The sequence below is a fragment of the Nanorana parkeri genome, unplaced genomic scaffold, assembly GCF_000935625.1.
Source record: "Nanorana parkeri isolate BGI_ZX_2015 unplaced genomic scaffold, ASM93562v1 scaffold3111, whole genome shotgun sequence".
Taxonomy (NCBI): domain Eukaryota; kingdom Metazoa; phylum Chordata; class Amphibia; order Anura; family Dicroglossidae; genus Nanorana; species Nanorana parkeri.
The window spans coordinates 33,956-49,562 of NW_017309379.1; the positions used below are offsets into that span (position 1 = coordinate 33,956).

General features: G+C 48.2%; 1 long non-coding RNA gene across 1 annotated transcript in view; it reads left to right on the forward strand.

The window, feature by feature from the left end:
- Positions 1–15,021: 15,021 nt before the first annotated feature.
- Positions 15,022–15,607, forward strand: part of LOC108802780 — a 22,048-nt gene continuing 21,462 nt past the window's right edge. Inside the window, exon 1 of the long non-coding RNA XR_001942236.1 lies at positions 15,022–15,212. This is a non-coding gene — a long non-coding RNA (uncharacterized LOC108802780). The remainder of the gene's footprint in view (positions 15,213–15,607) is intronic.

A 15,607-nucleotide genomic window follows, 5' to 3' on the forward strand; every position in this document is an offset into this window, starting at 1 on the left:
ACTCATAAAGCTGAAAGAGTCCCCTGGCTTGCCGTTCCTTTTTTTTCCTCCTATATGTCACCTTACAATTATCTGGAGATTTGTTGTCTTTCAGCAGAAAACGTTTGTCTGTTTGGATGTCAATTGACAGGTTAATGGCGTGGTTGTACAATGAAAATCTCTAGATGCAAACTGCACATGCTCAGCTACAAGAGAATAGGGTTGGGGTGCCGTCTGTCTGAGCGAGGGTGCTCAGGGTCACTGGTCCTTCCTGCAGTGGGGGTTTGTCTCCAATGTCCTGGAGCTGAGGGCAGTGTTTCAGGCGCTATTGGCCTTCCAGCGATTTATCCTGGGGAAGTCAGTTTTGATGAAAATCGACAATACCTCAGCGATGGCTTGTATCAGGAAACAAGGGGGTGCACGCAGTCGTGCCCTGCTGAAAGAAGTCTCTCCTTTTATTACCTGGGCTCAGATCCATCTTAACTTATTGGCAGTGTACGTGTCGGGTCCCCTCAATCACCAAGCAGATTATCTATCCAGAGTTCCTCTGGACAACGACGAGTGGTGTCTCCTCGATTAAGTATTTCAGGACACGGTGTCCTGGGGCTTAGCTCCAGAAGTAGACCTTTTTTTGTCCCGAACAAACACCGAAGTCATGAAGTTTTTCTCGAAGTTTCCATGTGTACAAGCGGTGGCGATGAACGCCCTGACAGCAGAGTGGACATTCGGACGGCTTGCGCCTTCCCGCCAGTGCCTTTTTCATACTACAATTTCTGAGGAGACTCTGGAGAGAATAGGTGGCTGTCCTGGCAGTGATTCCGAACCGGCCCAAGGGGCCTTGGTATCCTCTCCTCCGCCTGATGGGTATCCAGCCTCCACTATTCTTAACGCCATTGACCGATCTTCTTTCACGGTCCTATCCTTCACCCAGCACCTGTGAAACTTTGCCTAGCAGCATGGATATTGAGAGGCGGAGACTTCTCACATTGGGTTGCTCAGATAGGGTAGTCGATACTCTTCTTCATTCTAGGAAGCCCAGTACTACTCGCCCTCACATTAAACGCTGCCTTTCTAGTTGCTATCACCTCCACCAGACTTGAGTTTAAAAAACACTTCTTCACTTTCCTGGCAGATGGAGTGATTCTAGTTCCCATGCTGAGGTTCATTCCCAAGGTTGTGACTGACTTTCACATACACCAAGAAATTGTATTACCAACCCTCAAGTCGGATGATGGGGGCCAGATTAGCCGCTTGGACGTAGGTAATACGCTAAAAGCGTATATTTTGGCCACGGAAGAGCTCAGGTCTACGGGTCATCTCTATCGTTACGGCAGGTGCCAGGAATGATGCTACAGCATTCAGTAGGCTCATAGCATCCTTGATAGGGAAGGCGATGCCGTTAGCATATGAAGCCGAGCACATGACTGTCCCAAGTGGGGTGTTTGCTCATTTCCACTAGGAGTCTGGCCACATCATGGTCTTCTCCGCACACATTCATGACACACTACTGTGTAGATCCAGCTGCCTTAACTAAAGTTGAATTCGGTCTTAGGGTTATTTCTTCTGCCATGAGTTGTGATTTAAAAATGTTCAAGCATACCCACCCCTGTTTTTGGCTAGTTAATTCCCATTTGTGTGCTGCCATGGAGCTGACAGGAAAACAGGAAAATTGTATTTCATACTTACCGTAATTTTCCTTTCCTGTCCAGCTCCATGGCAGCACAAGGCCCACCCGTATAGTAGTCAAGTTACGGCAAGCCAGGGGACTCTTTCAGCTTTTATGAGTTATGATCCTGATTAGGGGAGGAGGGAGGGATTAACCCATTCGTGTGCTGACATGGAGCTGGACAGGAAAGGAAAATTACGGTAAGTATGAAATACAATTTTCCTGTTAAGTTCCTTCTCAGCTGCTTCTGATCTCTTTTTGAGCTGCTTTTTACTTACATGGGGAACCAAAAACAGTTTTGATGCAAACAAGTACCAATCTACTAAAGACATATGGGCATCGTGGAATTGCTCCATACACCCCTGGCCAAGTTCCTTGGGGAATCATATATCCAAAGATGCCAATCACCAATGATGTCCCATGATCAGGCCAGCCTCAGAGTTGTCTGCACACAGCATAGAGATGAATGCTTGGCCAATACAGGCGTGCATCTTTATGACTATATAACTTATGTATGTAGTCATGTATAATTTGCTTTGTTAGTTGAACATTTCGATGTAGAATTTGTTGCAGATATATTACAGCATCGGTTTGTATCAGACATTCAATTTTATTTTACTTAATTGTATTCTAGGACATAAGGTTGCTGTCATAGTATTTATCGCCATGACAGTATCAGTGCCATTACAATAGTTTTGCTGCTAGGACTATGGCTAAACATAAGGCTTAGAGGTAGGGGCTAGGTCGAGCTTAAGGCCTCATTCACACCTTGGTGTGCTGGGAACGTGCGTCACGATCATGTCCATTCACATGCGTTTCCCCCACATTTGCAACTCACCCTTATTGCTTTCAATGGGTGCCGCACATGCGACAAATGCGGAAAATCTGCACATGTAGCAAATTCCTGCATTTCCCGTGTGTTTGTGTGCATTTTGATGTGTGTTGACGCAGGGGAAAACGCACATTTTCCTAGCTGCATTTAGGGTGTCATTAACAAGTAATGATACTGCAAGCGTGTTGCACATTTTTGACACGTTCTGTGAACGCATGTCAAAGCACGCATTTTTGTGCGTGTTTGTCACATTTTCATGGAACACAAAGGTGTAAAAAGGGACTAAGGGTTAAAGCGGAAGTCTTTTTTTCCCTCAATGATGACGTTGGCCACCATTTAAACTAGAAAACTGGAGGCATCTAGTGGCAAAAGGGTATTACTGCAGGGCACAGCTCCGCATAAAGGTGCATACCACAGCAATAGGTGCCTTTTTGTTTTTGTAGAATGCTGGTCCAAAAATTGTACAAAAAATTAAATTGAGTTCAGATGTAGTTTAAAGGTTCGGTTGAGTTAAAGCCCAATTGCAGGTTTTAATTAGTAACCCAGCAGCAGTATATATAACAAATGCAGCTCCTGCTACAATATTCATCTTTTCTGCAATCCAGTGGCAGTCTTCTTGCAAGTTAAATGAATCCTGGCATCATTCAATCCAAATTTCCTGAGTACCAGGCATCATGGAGCCGCCCAGCACTCATGGTGTCCAGTGCTCAGACTACATTGATTGAATGGCACCAACGCTCTAAGCATCATGGACAACAGCCAAACTCTGGAGAAGAGGCAAAGAGTAAGTGTGACTGGTCAGAAAGATAAGGGTCAGGGACATCTGAAAGAAAATTAAAAAATACATGTATGGTTGCCTTCAAGTGGGTGGCGGAAGGTCTGGGAGCTGAAACTGGGCTTTAGGAGCTCATTCACACAAATAGGTTTGTCCATGTAGTTTGTTGCATGCAATGGGAAGAGCCTGAGCACAAAAAGGTAGATGGGAACATCCAAAACTCGCAGGGGGTTGGTGCAAGATCTGGGATTACAGCAGGGAGCTTTCAGTGTTGGACAGTCCAAAACACATACGAAGCCAGGAGATGACTACACTGACCACCGAAAACAAAATATTACATTTGGGTAGACATCCTTTAAGAACCAAAAACACATCCGTGATGAAAGTAAATGATAAAAATGGAAAGAATGTGTCAAAGATTTGGTTGGGGAACCTTCCCCAGTGATCAAAACAGCTGCACTGAATTTAAATAGACATGACAGTGACAGTAGGGGCCAAATGCTTCACTCTTGGCACATGATGTGACTTGTCAATAGAGAATGAGTAATAGTTGTACTGTGAACTCTATTGTTACCAGAGCCCGGCCATGATGTCATGACATTGCCATTTGTTGTGTACACTTCTGCAGGCATGCTGTTACATCACATTATGCAGTTCATAACCTATGTATACAAGGCAGAACACTCATGCAGAGCTGTTGGCTGAAAGCACACACTGTACATAAAGGCGAGATGTAAGAGCGCTGTGTGTATTCAGTGTCCTAACATTCTACTACCAGGCTAGGATAACAATGGCCACCAGCCAGCCAATAACAAAAGACTGACATTGTATCTTATGCTAAACCAAGGCAGCCCGTATGATAAGCAGAAGTGACTGTGTTCACACCCATAGGCTGGTATTATACACGGACTTGGATACAAATATGGGAGTCTCCTCTCATAAGAAATAAAGTAGTACTAAACCTTCCTCTTTTTCACATTGAAGCAGCTTTTCTCACCCTCTTTAACATGGAGGAATCCTTGAAAAAACTTTTAGGTTTCAAGAAACCAACCATAATAATTACTATATCTACTTCACACTGCATGTTAGTGTGGTGGTCAGTGGGAAGAATGTCCCTTACATTGGGGGTCAGTGAGAAGCCCCAACCCCTAGCAGCCTTTGGAAGAACCCTGGGGCTCCACAGGCCTGGATGAAAAAAGCTGCATTAAAGTATTGATTTCTAACACAGAAATGTGCACTATAATTACTACTTTTACAAAACATGTCCCTAATCAGTTTATAGCAGCAATTTTAATGTTGCCATATGCAATGCATACATGTACAAATGCTGAGCAGTGCTGTTTTGCAAGCCGCTGCCAATCAATTCTCTTGAAGAAGTTGGAGAGAGTCTTTGGAAACCCAAAGAAGACACCACCATTGGAGTTCTAAAGTGAACGGCAGTATTACATTGTCTGATAGAGGATACAACACTTTGTGATGTTCCTTATAGACCTAGCATGCAGTCATCAGGAGTCTGGGGCACCAATGTTTTTGGGTAACCTTCCTCACGGACACAAACCTTTTTTCAGATGTTTCTGACTCCAACAGTAAAACCCGTTTTTTCAGGCTGACAGATTCCAGCTGTGCACAAGTCGGAGTGGTTACATGCATACAGAGAAAGAAGGGCGGCCCTGAGTGCAAACTGCTTCCAATAATAAATATGCATACAGACAATGGGGGAGATTTATCAAAACTGGAGCAGACAAAATCTGGAGCCGATTTGCACGCCAACCAATCAGCTTATCTGTCCCCTTATAAATCTTACCTGAGCAAACTGAAGAGAGATGCTGATTGGTTGGCATAGGCAACTGCACCAGATTTTGTCTTCTCCAGCTTTGACAAATTCCCCCCACTATGTTTTCCACCCTGGGGATTTTTGACATAACCCGGCAACATTTCTTTATTCAGTTATTTTTTAAAAATGGATGCACCTCAGTAGGCACAAATGTACCATTCTTTGTACAACCTGCACGGCAAAGAAGAACCCCACAATGCACATGGAACTTCAGTATGCAATCAGACAGATGGGTTCAGGGGGATCGAGGCCACTATGCATGTGAATGTCTGGGCCCGCAATCCAGGCGTACCCCAATGGTTTAGGTATTCTGTTTAGTATATAATCCCCAATACATTGAAGAACATGGATCAGGGAGTGTGTAACAGTACACTGTGTACAGGAATGTCCATGGAATACTTTACTCTGTGCTATGCATGTGTCTGATGTCATGAGAATAAAAGGTAACACACTTCACCCGTGAATCATGTGCTGGCGCCCTGCAGGGCTTGTATATATGTATCAGACACTCGTCGTGTACATTATGTAATCAGCTCTTTCATAAAACCAGCCAGTCCAACACACAGTCATTCGACTCGAGAGTATTGGAAGCAACCTGACCATTTGTGAGGATCCTGTATTATTGATGGGAACCTTATTTATTATTCTTCACAGCTCTATAGCCCAGGGAAAGACGTGTAAGTATCTCCTAATACGCTAAATGACATGTATGATTCCTGCTCGTATGCTAGCTTTCAATTCTCAGGTGGCTTCTTTGGTCGTGTTTTGTGCAGATCCTGAGGGTTAGGGTTTTATACAGAAATCTCCACTTCTGTCAAATAAAAAACCAACTCATATAACCTATATAAATGGTGTGCACACTCTTTAGTAACTGTTAGTATAAGTTACCTCGTTGGTTCAGTTTGCAGAAAGCTAAGATTTGGTGACATTGCCCAAAAAACTGCTCTCCTGTGCAACCATGGCAACTGTAGTACAGATTACCTTAACCCTAACCTTGGGGTCATATGACAGGCTTGCACTGCAATAGGAGATTCATCTTTGGTAAAATACATTCAGTCAATGCAAAGGTAAACGTATAGTGAGAATGCCAGCAATACACTGCTGAACTTAGGAGTCGGCGACATCCAAGCAGCGTGTGGCCCCCTTGAGGGATGGTGGAATTGTTTTCCCATTCAGCCCACAGAATAGAATATGGCCCCAGCTAAGCTTTAGACTATTGGAGCAGATTCCCACCCTTGGCAGTCATTTCAGAAGGCGCTAATGAGGCCTTCATCAATATCTGCAGATCAAAAGCAGGTAATAAGCTAAGATAAAGTTTGTATATTTATATTCTGTATATAATTGACCTGAAACTACAATTCAGTTTTAAAGTGTATGTGAACCTAAAAATGAACTTCTCGTATTTCCTCTCTTCTGGTCTGTTAAATATCCCATTTAAATTGCTTTGACATATCTGTTCAATAATGAAAAAATACCTGTCAGTCCTGCCAGAAATCCTGTGCAAATCCCAAGTGCTGTTATCAACCCTGCCTAGTTCACCTCTGTGAAACCTTGGAACTCAGTGACTACAGAACACCACCCCAATGTTAGAGAAAAGGTGGAGGTGTTCTTTGATCCAAATCAGGAGTGTGCAGCATAGGATGCCAAATATTTCTCCACCATAGATACAGTACTGTCAGTGAGTGTTCTCACCCTAGGACAGGAATTGTGTTTCTGGCAGGATCACCAGGAGAAAAGATCACTTCCTGTACTGTCTGACCCCCTCCCCCTTTGTAGTCCTAGCACACTTTTTATCCTAGAGTGCCAATGCTGCTCCTTCATGCAGCAAGTCAATCGGCCCCATACAAAAGTATGAATAGGGCCCAATTCTAGCTCAGCAAAGCTGACCCTCCTACAACTGGCACAAATGAAAACCCCGGTGTGTTTCTGTAGTGCTAAGTTTGTGCTGTTTTCTGCCATAAAAATTAACATTTGTGCGGTTTTTATTTTGACGATAATAGCAATTGTTTTTTGAAGATGATGACATCACCCAGCCCCCCTAACACAGCAAAAAGACATGACACCGGGCTGGATGGTTAGTGCCACGTTTGTGCCGTTTAAATCTCCATTCTATCTCCTTTCTTTTTGGAGTTAGTAACTATTTATTAAAGGTCACCAAAGGTCACCCAGCCCCCCTAAAACAGCCAAAAGATTGGTTGGCTGGTTAGTGCCACCTTTGTGCTGTTTTGTGCCGTAAAAATGAACATGTGTTCTGCTTTTATTTTTTAAATAATAGCAATTAAAGCTCATTGAAGGTCACCTTTGATGGCCTTTAATTGCTAATATCTTAAAAATGAAAGCAGCACAAATGTTCATTTTTATGGCACAAAACAGCACAAAGGTGGCACTAAGGCTGGGTTCACACCTAGCCGTATCGAATATGCGCGTTTGTCGCGCGTTTCGTGACGCGCGTTTTTACAGCGATTTGCGTTTGCGAGAGCTGCTTGGCTGTATCCCAATGGAAACGAACGACAAAAATGCCCCAAAGAAGCTCCTGTAATTCTTTGGGCATCGGGCGTTTTGTAGCGCGTTCATACGGCCTGTAATACGCCCAGCTGTGAACCGTACCCATAGGAAATAATGAGATTTCGGTGTTTTGAGCGTTTTGCAGATCGTTCGAACGCGCTACAACACGCCCAGGTGTGAACCGGGCCTTAAGAAACACGCAGGAGTTTTTATTTGTGCCAATTGTAGGGGAGCCAGCTTTGCTTATCTCCCATTTCAGGTCATACAAGTATCACTATGAAAGAATTGTATCTCTCAGAAAATGATTTCACTGGATACATGTTAGCAATTGGAAAAGGACATTTCACCCTGACGAAAAAACCACCTCAGCCAATCAATACAAATATTTGGCCAGACACTCACGGGGGCATTTGTCACAAATTCTGGTTCTCTTTTCAATGAAGTTATAGAGAGGTAAAATCAGAATTGTGCGTGTCCCTCACTCCTGGCCGAGGAGAATATGAGGCCCCTACGCTGCCATTTGTTTACCATAACCCTCTCCAAAGCCCCTTTGCCATTTTGAATTGACATGTAAAAGGGGGAGGGGGAGGGAGGGGGGGTGAAGCCAATGTGAAGTGGAATCACTTTTACCTAACTCTAAACTCTACATCCCCTAGTCACGTGCTGGGAACGTATTAAAGTGGAACTCCAGCCAAAACCTTTGATTTTGTTCTAGAGAAATGAATGGAGATTTGAAGCTTCTCTCAGCTTGTTGTTGCTTTGTATTTGTAGGAGATTTCTCCTCGTTTCCAGACAAAATCTGAGGGGAAATGTCCACAATGGGGTAAGAGACTCCAATTAAGCCCAAAAGATGAGCTAATCCTTCTCCACTTAATCCAAAAAAATAAAAAAAAGATAATATTGGCTGGAGCAGCCCTCTAAGTAGTTAGCAGTCTTTCTGTGCAGTGCTGGGGTCCTGGGTTTATTTCCTAACAGGGACAGTATCTGCATGGAGTTTGTGTGTGCCCCCCTCCTCAAAGAACAAAAAAAAGAAAGTGCTAATTGACTTGTGGACCATACGGAATTAATATGCAAAGAAATATTGCTTCTTCCTAAACAACTTTTACATTATAATAGCTTTATAAAATGTACATGAAACCAAAAAGGAAAAACTGAGGACACAGGGACAAAGGGATCTGCTTCCAGAAGAGGGATCAGGTTCCAGCAGAGGGACAGAGGGACCTGGTTTCAGAGGAGGGACAGAGGGATCTGGTTCCTGAGGAGGACAGATGGGTACTGAGGAGGACAGAGGGATCTGGGTACTGAGGAGGGACAGAGGGATCTGGGTACTGAGGAGGGACAGAGGGATCTGGGTAATGAGGAGGGACAGAGGGATCTGGGTACTGAGGAGGGACAGAGGGATCTGGGTACTGAGGAGGACAGAGGGATCTGGGTACTGAGGAGGGACAGAGGGATCTGGGTACTGAGGAGGGACAGAGGGATCTGGGTACTGAGGAGGACAGAGGGATCTGGGTACTGAGGAGGGACAGAGGGATCTGGATTCAGAGGAGGGACAGAGGGTTCTGGGTACTGAGGAGGGACAGAGGCATCTGGGAACTGAGGAGGGACAGAGGGATCTGGGTACTGAGGAGGACAGAGGGATCTGGGTACTGAGGAGGACAGAGGGATCTGGGTACTGAGGAGGACAGAGGGATCTGGGTACTGAGGAGGACAGAGGGATCTGGGTACTGAGGAGGACAGAGGGATCTGGGTACTGAGGAGGACAGAGGGATCTGGGTACTGAGGAGGACAGAGGGATCTGGGTACTGAGGAGGACAGAGGGATCTGGGTACTGAGGAGGACAGAGGGATCTGGGTACTGAGGAGGACAGAGGGATCTGGGTACTGAGGAGGACAGAGGGATCTGGGTACTGAGGAGGACAGAGGGATCTGGGTACTGAGGAGGACAGAGGGATCTGGGTACTGAGGAGGACAGAGGGATCTGGGTACTGAGGAGGACAGAGGGATCTGGGTACTGAGGAGGACAGAGGGATCTGGGTACTGAGGAGGACAGAGGGATCTGGGTACTGAGGAGGACAGAGGGATCTGGGTACTGAGGAGGACAGAGGGATCTGGGTACTGAGGAGGACAGAGGGATCTGGGTACTGAGGAGGACAGAGGGATCTGGGTACTGAGGAGGACAGAGGGATCTGGGTACTGAGGAGGACAGAGGGATCTGGGTACTGAGGAGGACAGAGGGATCTGGGTACTGAGGAGGACAGAGGGATCTGGGTACTGAGGAGGACAGAGGGATCTGGGTACTGAGGAGGACAGAGGGATCTGGGTACTGAGGAGGACAGAGGGATCTGGGTACTGAGGAGGACAGAGGGATCTGGGTACTGAGGAGGACAGAGGGATCTGGGTACTGAGGAGGACAGAGGGATCTGGGTACTGAGGAGGACAGAGGGATCTGGGTACTGAGGAGGACAGAGGGATCTGGGTACTGAGGAGGACAGAGGGATCTGGGTACTGAGGAGGACAGAGGGATCTGGGTACTGAGGAGGACAGAGGGATCTGGGTACTGAGGAGGACAGAGGGATCTGGGTACTGAGGAGGACAGAGGGATCTGGGTACTGAGGAGGACAGAGGGATCTGGGTACTGAGGAGGACAGAGGGATCTGGGTACTGAGGAGGACAGAGGGATCTGGGTACTGAGGAGGACAGAGGGATCTGGGTACTGAGGAGGACAGAGGGATCTGGGTACTGAGGAGGACAGAGGGATCTGGGTACTGAGGAGGACAGAGGGATCTGGGTACTGAGGAGGACAGAGGGATCTGGGTACTGAGGAGGACAGAGGGATCTGGGTACTGAGGAGGACAGAGGGATCTGGGTACTGAGGAGGACAGAGGGATCTGGGTACTGAGGAGGACAGAGGGATCTGGGTACTGAGGAGGACAGAGGGATCTGGGTACTGAGGAGGACAGAGGGATCTGGGTACTGAGGAGGACAGAGGGATCTGGGTACTGAGGAGGACAGAGGGATCTGGGTACTGAGGAGGACAGAGGGATCTGGGTACTGAGGAGGACAGAGGGATCTGGGTACTGAGGAGGACAGAGGGATCTGGGTACTGAGGAGGACAGAGGGATCTGGGTACTGAGGAGGACAGAGGGATCTGGGTACTGAGGAGGACAGAGGGATCTGGGTACTGAGGAGGACAGAGGGATCTGGGTACTGAGGAGGACAGAGGGATCTGGGTACTGAGGAGGACAGAGGGATCTGGGTACTGAGGAGGACAGAGGGATCTGGGTACTGAGGAGGACAGAGGGATCTGGGTACTGAGGAGGACAGAGGGATCTGGGTACTGAGGAGGACAGAGGGATCTGGGTACTGAGGAGGACAGAGGGATCTGGTTCCAGAGGAGGGACAGAGGGATCTGGGACACTGACCACCAAAGTAAAGGGGTCCATCTCCACTGGTCAGCATTACACATCCTCAATGTGAGGGGATACATTTTCATTGTCTCCATTTATTTTTTGGTCATTATTATTATTTGTTTCTAGGGATGCGCCAATACCATTTTTCCCAGACCGAGTATAGGGTTATAGTACCGATACTTTTCCTCAAGTGTTCTCCAATACCAATTGCCGATACCTTTTTTTAGTGTCATGTGACTGTTTTTTTGATGATTAATGATTTTTACGACAGTGGTGGACTGCCAGTGCCAATCACAGCCGCAACTTCTGCAATCTTAGTAGTTCTGCCACTGACTCCAAGCTGTAGAGGGACTTCAAATCTCAGCAATACATTATATAGCCGTGCAGAATACCACCAGCTATAGAGGACTACAAATCTCAGCAATACATTATATAGCAATGCAGAATGCCACCATCTATAGAGGACTACAAATCTCAGCAATACATTATATAGCCGTGCAGAATACCACCATCTATAGAGGACTACAAATCTCAGCAATACATTATAAAGCAATGCAGAATAATATGAAGCTACATATTGTGTATTGCTCCGGGGTGGTGGCCTGATGTCTGCAGGGTCTCAGGTGGGCTGTGGAGGGTCTCATAAGACTGTGCAGGGTCTCAGGTGGGCTGTGCGGGCTTTCAGGTTGGCTGTATAGGCTCTCAAAAGGCTGTGTGGACTCTCAGGTGGGCGGTGCGGGTTTGTAGGTGGGCTGTGCAGGGTAGGTGGGCTGTGCAGGCTCGTAGGTGGGCTGTGCAGAGTCGTAGGTGGGCTGTGCAGAGTCGTAGGTGGGCTGTGCAGCGACTTAGGTGGGCTGTGCAGGGTCGTAGGTGGGCTGTGCAGCGACTTAGGTGGGCTGTGCAGGGACTTAGGTGGGGTGTGCCGGCTCATAGGTTGTCTATGCAGGATCTTAGGTGCGCTGTGCTGGGTCTTAGGTGGGCTGTGCAGGGTCTTAAAGTGACATTAAAGTAATTTTTCCCTCCCCTCAATGCTAGTGTAAGCACTTACCTTAAATTATGTTTCTTAATCCGATCTTCTTTTTTGCAGTTGTTTTCCTAGCTTGCTAGCAGTAGATATTTGCAAAAAAAAGCTGAGAGTTTAATAACCCTTTAAGTGCGCTGTGTGGGCCCTCAGGTGGGCTCTACAGGGTCTTAAGTGGGCTGTGCAGGGTCTTAGGTGGGCTGTGCAGGGTCTTAGGTGGGCTGTACAAGGTCTTGGGTGGGCTCTGCAGGGCCTTAGGTGGGCTGTCAGGCTCTTAGGTGGGCTCTGCAGGGTCTTAGGTGGGCTGTGCGTGCTCTTAGGTGGGCTGTGTGGAGTGTTAGGACGGCTGTGCGGAGTCTTAGGACGGCTGTGCGGCGTCTTAGGTGGGAAGTGTGGAGTGTTAGGTGGGCTGTGCAGGCTCTTAGGTGGGCTGTGCAGTGTCTTAGGTGGGAAGTGCAGGGTGTTAGGATGGGCTGTGCAGGGTCTTGGGTGGGCTGTACAAGGTCTTAGGTGGGCTGTGCAGGGTCTTAGGTGGGCTGTGCGGGCTCTTAGGTGGGCTGTGCAGGGTCTTAGGTGGGCTCTGCAGGGTCTTAGGAGGGCTATGTGGAGTGTTAGGAGGGCTGTGCGGAGTCTTAGGACGGCGGTCCGGGGTCTTAGGTGGGAAGTGCGGAGTGTTAGGTGGGCTGTGCAGGGTCTTAGGTGGGCTGTCAGGCTCTTAGGTGGGCTCTGCAGGGTCTTAGGTGGGCTGTGCGTGCTCTTAGGTGGGCTGTGTGGAGTGTTAGGGCGGCTGTGCGGAGTCTTAGGACGGCTGTGCGGGGTCTTAGGTGGGAAGTGCGGAGTGTTAGGTGGGCTGTGTGGACTCTTAGGTGGGAGGTGCAGCGTCTTAGGTGGGAAGTGCGGAGTGTTAGGTGGGCTGTGCAGGCTCTTAAGTGGGCTGTGCAGAGTGTTAGGTGGGCTGTGTGGAGTGTTAGGTGGGCTGTGTGGGGTGTTCGGTGGGCTGTGCGGGGTGTTCGGTGGGCTGTGCAGGGTGTTAGGTGGGCTGTGTGGGGTGTTAGGTTATCGTTATCGTTATCGTTATCGTTATCGTTATCTTGGCAGCTTGGCAGCACAGTGGTGTAGTGGTTAGCACTTCTGCCTTGCAGCACTGGGGGTCCCTGGTTTGGATCCTGGCCAGGTCACTATCTGCATGGAGTTTTGCATGTTCTCCCTGTGCTTGCCTGGGTTTCCTCTGGTTACTCTGGTTTCCTCCCACACTCCAAATGCTGGTATGTTAATTGGCTCCTCTCTAAGTTGGCCCTCTATGTATGTATGTGAGATAGGGACCTTAGATTGTAAGCTCCTTGAGGGCAGGGACTGATGGGAATGTGCAACTATGTAAAGTGCTGCGGAAATTGTCGGCACTTTATAAATACCTATAATAAATAAATAAAATAAATGTACAACGCTTTATGAATGTTCCGGTATTATCACACCGCTTTATAAATGTGTAAATATATGCAGGGTCTTAGGTGGGCTGTGCGGGCTCTTAGGTGGGCTGTGCAGGGTCTTAGGTGGGCTCTGCAGGGTCTTAGGAGGGCTATGTGGAGTGTTAGGAGGGCTGTGCGGAGTCTTAGGACGGCTGTGCGGGGTCTTAGGTGGGAAGTGCGGAGTGTTAGGTGGGCTGTGCAGGGTCTTAGGTGGGCTGTCAGGCTCTTAGGTGGGCTCTGCAGGGTCTTAGGTGGGCTGTGCGTGCTCTTAGGTGGGCTGTGTGGAGTGTTAGGGCGGCTGTGCGGAGTCTTAGGACGGCTGTGCGGGGTCTTAGGTGGGAAGTGCGGAGTGTTAGGTGGGCTGTGTGGACTCTTAGGTGGGAGGTGCAGCGTCTTAGGTGGGAAGTGCGGAGTGTTAGGTGGGCTGTGCAGGCTCTTAAGTGGGCTGTGCAGAGTGTTAGGTGGGCTGTGCGGAGTGTTAGGTGGGCTGTGTGGGGTGTTCGGTGGGCTGTGCGGGGTGTTCGGTGGGCTGTGCAGGGTGTTAGGTGGGCTGTGTGGGGTGTTAGGTTATCGTTATCGTTATCGTTATCGTTATCGTTATCTTGGCAGCTTGGCAGCACAGTGGTGTAGTGGTTAGCACTTCTGCCTTGCAGCACTGGGGGTCCCTGGTTTGGATCCTGGCCAGGTCACTATCTGCATGGAGTTTTGCATGTTCTCCCTGTGCTTGCCTGGGTTTCCTCTGGTTACTCTGGTTTCCTCCCACACTCCAAATGCTGGTATGTTAATTGGCTCCTCTCTAAGTTGGCCCTCTATGTATGTATGTGAGATAGGGACCTTAGATTGTAAGCTCCTTGAGGGCAGGGACTGATGGGAATGTGCAACTATGTAAAGTGCTGCGGAAATTGTCGGCACTTTATAAATACCTATAATAAATAAATAAAATAAATGTACAACGCTTTATGAATGTTCCGGTATTATCACACCGCTTTATAAATGTGTAAATATGCATTTCCAACCCCCCTGGTATAGAAGCCTGAAAAGCTACTTTACTGGTTATCAGGTGGCACTACAGATACCAGCACGCCAGCAAGGTAGTCATGACAACCCCTAACCCCAAGCTATGAGAAGCTCATGAAAGCTACGTATAACCATAGGAAGACGGCTCCGAATCACTTCCTCACTGATAGGATAAAACGTTTATTTGAATTTATTATAAGGACAGATTTGAGCAGGTTGCTATGAGCAACGGGGTACCAACTTCATCACACTTGTCACACATGAGCACCACATCACCCATGCAGGCTCCTCCCATTCCATACTGTCGCTCGTGCAGCCTCCACCCACTGCTATCAAAGCACTACATATGCCGGCTCCTCCCACCGCTTTCGGAGCCGCCCATGCAAGTTCCTCCCACTCCTCAAAGCTGCCCTTGCAGGCTCCTCCCACTTTCTAAGAGTCGCTCATCCAGGCTCCTCCCAATCACCCTTTCTAACAGCTCCTGCCCGGCGTCACATGACAGTTCTGCGGACTACAGGTTCCGTGGTGCCTTGCGCGGTCCTGGGCTGAGCTCCTCCAGAGGGAGGTCAGAGCGAGGGGAGCTCGGCTGGGTTGTGAGCGCTGTGCCCCGGCCTGGCCTGGGGAAGAGGGAAGGACATGAGCGTACGGCCTGAGTGTGGAGAGGAGCGCACTTTGACACCCCCGGGGACACCATGACCTCCAAGGGTGAGTAAGGGGGGTTTTATGGGGGTGAGTACTGTGACTGGTAGGGGGGGTAGTCCTAGTGGCTGGTACTGATGCTGAGGGGTCCTAAGGAACTTATATGTCGGGCTTGCACTGAGTTTGGAAGCGGTCTGCCGTTTGATCAGAGGACGGGGGTCTGTCTACAGCTGGTACCCCCTCCGGTGCCTGGCACTGACAGCTCTGAGACTATTTGCTTTAATGTCTCTTTGTATTGCACAAGCTTGAGGGAAACTTTTCTGGGACGCACCAAGTTCCCGGGGATGCATTTTGAGGTTGCTCTATGCTTGGAGGATGTCCCGGATGAGAGGATGGGTGGAGGCTCTGTGTAGGATTGGCATCTCTGGCACTCAGGCTGGGTGCTCGCAGGAAATTTCCTT